This window comes from Austrofundulus limnaeus, unplaced genomic scaffold, assembly GCF_001266775.1.
Source record: "Austrofundulus limnaeus strain Quisiro unplaced genomic scaffold, Austrofundulus_limnaeus-1.0 Scaffold86, whole genome shotgun sequence".
NCBI classification, from domain to species: domain Eukaryota; kingdom Metazoa; phylum Chordata; class Actinopteri; order Cyprinodontiformes; family Rivulidae; genus Austrofundulus; species Austrofundulus limnaeus.
Window position 1 is genome coordinate 1,444,590 of NW_013952488.1, and position 3,462 is coordinate 1,448,051.

Below are 3,462 nucleotides of genomic sequence, written 5' to 3' on the forward strand. Positions count from 1 at the left end.
GTTTCCAACCGTCCTCCATCCGAAACCGAGACATCGCAATCCAGGAACGCCAACCTGCCATTTTTTTACATCCTCTTTTATCATTTGTGTGGACATGTTTTTAAATATTATTTTTGTCATAAAAAAATGCAAAATAAACATGCACCTACAGCAGGTCAATTATTTCTTCAAATGTTAACTTCAAGTTAATTTTATTGTTTTGTGATATTAATAATGCTAATGTATCGATGTTTCTCTAATTTTGATCTATTTTTGCTTCTGTTTAGCATCGTCATGGTTGCTAGGTGACAAGACGTACGCCGGGGTGGAGGGGAGGCTAGACCATCCAAATTCACAGCCTCTGTTTTTCCGGTCTTCCCGGTCTACCAAGGACCCGGCCCACCTCGACAGGGTAGTCTAGGTCCTCCGGAGGACCCGGCCTGTCGTTTTGGACACAGCCTTAGTTTGTTTGTTGTGACAACAGCCTAACTGAGGCAAAGTCAAGGACGATAAAAAAAATACAGGGCTGAGTTCTCGGGCCCTTTAGGTTTCATCCAAAGCTACAAACTTGGATCATGGGAATTAAAAAAATGACTTTGGTCAATAATGGATGCAATAATTGGATGCGTTTAGCTCTAGAAAAGATAAAACAATTCAGGAGAAGAAAAAAAAAGATTCCTTGTTTAAATCTTGTAATAAAACATGGTTTAAAATGATCAACACATGAACCGAGCCTCCTGAAGTCAGCAAAAACACCCTCAGAACAGAAATGACAAAACTAAATTCATCAGTGCATTGCAGCCCAGCATTCGAAAAGCGAACATAATTTCCATCTCAAAATGAGATCTTCCTCCCAGATTGAAGCTCCGTATACTGTATCTGAACCAAAATATGATTAATTTATGAAACTGTCCACTCAGCTACTTCTCACCCTGCTCGTTCTGCTCCCACAGTATCCAAAGATAAGTTTGGGGTTGAATAAAATATGAAGCCAGTCATAGTGTGTGAAACAAAATGGAGTTCTCAGTTAGTGTCACAAAACAGCTCAAATAAAAACATGTAAACAAAGAAAGTTATTCATCAGATACATAAAACTGAACATCATTTAGGGAGCCTCAAAGATTTATTTTGCTACGTGTGTAAACTAAAAGCATAACTGGGACAAGTTAAAAAAGGCCTTATGAKCATTTTTAGCTCATTTCAAAAATCAGTTCATCCTACTCTGCCTGACAGATGGGCTCCTCTGACGCCAAAATATGGTACCATGGTGAACACAGATAGCAAACAAAATGTGCAGASAGATTTCTCCCAATAATCTTACTGACATAAATAAATCCAAGGTTCAGATGTCTTTAAAAAATGCTTTATTATATGYTCTCTCCAAGCATGCATGCCAAAGTTGCTGGGCCAAATCCAAAGGGTAATCAGGTGTAGATGCACGTCATCATTCATGCTTTTTGTTTTCTTGGTTACAGTTTCTTCCATATGCTTTGTTTTTTGCAATCAAACTATGTCTTTTCTGCCAGTTTAATTATTCTTTTATTAAAAGAGAGTTTTTCTTGGTGTAATATATACGTATCTACAGTTTAGCTAGTTTTAAGCTTTAAGCTGTGGTTTTGTAAATCTTAACTTTTAGCTTTGATTTAGTTATTTATTTAGCCACATGTTTGCAAGTCTGAATAGCAAATGTTTTGCTCATTTTGGCTAAGGTTTTGTTGTTTTTAGGCTTCAGCTATGATTTTGCCAATGTACAGTACTGTTTTGCTAAGGCTTGTGAATTTTTGTTTTTTTTGGACTAGTTTTGCCAATTTTAGCTGTGGTTCTGCTTTTTAAATTTCAATTTCTTCTGCTTCTTTTACACATTTAGCTGACAGACAAATAAACAARCAAAACAGACACAGGTTACATGATTGCCTGCCTTTTCATGCAGGCAGATGACAACAGATTTATTATCAGCAAAAAATAAAAAATAAAATAAAATAAAAACTTTGGTAGAGTACTGTAATATACACACACAAAGTATATTTGTAGTTTTATAAGTGCAAAGTTAGAAAGGGTGAATTTAGATATTTTTTTCAGCCATGTGTATTTAAGGACATGGTATCCAGTCTGTGATTTATTCAGCAGGAAATACCACCCTGCCCATGGCAGAACGTCCACCCCAGCAGTAACCCAAACAATCCACTCAACCGCACACAGACTTACTTCACATCTCTCACTGAGGAATGCAATGACACAATCAACTAGTGAGCTTAAGCAACACTCATGAGTTACAGAAAGATAGTTGGGCAACTATAAAAATATAGGCTGCAATTTTTATATATACTTATACTAAGTTTTGATGCTATAAAGGCTAAAAGGTTTTGAAGCTACAAGCTGTTTATTAACAAYCAGGCTGTGGATCTTTGCTTTGAGCAGCTTTTTCCACACAAACCACCGCAGGAACACCTGTCCAGGTGTGTACTTTTCCCACAGAGAGAGCCAACGTTAGCCGCTCACAGTGCCCAACCTGCTAACGGCACAGTCAGCAAAAGCTGCTGTAAAAACGAGAAAGTAATTAATCTCACAAGGACATGTAAGTATTCTTCACATTGTCTCCACGACTCTGATAGCCCACCCATTTAGAGCTACTGTCATTGAGAGGGGAGGAATAAATCAGCACAGTGCAGCTGGGACACATAGCCGGCATGGCTACATAACTGCCTGTCAGTTAAAGCAGAAATTGCATCAGTAAGGGCTGATGCTCTGTGAATAAGTGGGGCACTGCAAAGCTTCTTACACAGACGTGGCAGAATGTCTAGGCTTGACATTTGTCCTGCTGGAGACATATGGACACCCARTGTGGAAGCAGATAAAAAAGCGTCACATTCGTGCATTAGGACGACATAAAATCCAACACTGAAGAGACTTTGTGGATGTAAGATTAGACACGAATTTATATCCAAAAACTGAACTCACAGCGTTAGCAGGCAGTTACTGAATTAAGTGAATTAAACACTCCCGCTTACAAAACTTACAGAAATTTGCAAAATTTGCATACGTAAAAACAATAATATCGATTGGAGACCATTTTTATAATAAAGTAATAGTAACCTCTTTTTAAAATCTCATTTAATTTATCAGTTTAAGCAAATAATTGATTTATTGCCTTTGCGACACGCCCACTGACACACAAAATAATAATTTGAAACACTGGCAYGAAAGGCGATATGATATGTATCCAGTCAAGAAATTTCTATTATTAATATTAATTTCTATTTTTTTTACTTTCAAACATTCTGAATGTTTAAAGCTCTTCCAGGCCACTATGTAAACGTCATCACTGAGAGGATAAAAACAACTTCTGCGAATCGGCGTAGAACACAAATTCTCAGAGAATACACAAGAGTCCTTCAGTCAACACTGACGTAACGGAGTCCAAGAACAGCAAAAAAAACATCACGGTGATACACACACACACACACACACACACACACACACACA

General features: G+C 37.5%; 1 protein-coding gene across 4 annotated transcripts in view; it reads right to left on the bottom strand.

Moving 5' to 3' along the window:
* itsn2a (intersectin 2a) overlaps positions 1–3,462 on the bottom strand; it is a gene marked incomplete in the record, with an annotated part of 55,536 nt that overhangs the window by 42,703 nt on the left and 9,371 nt on the right.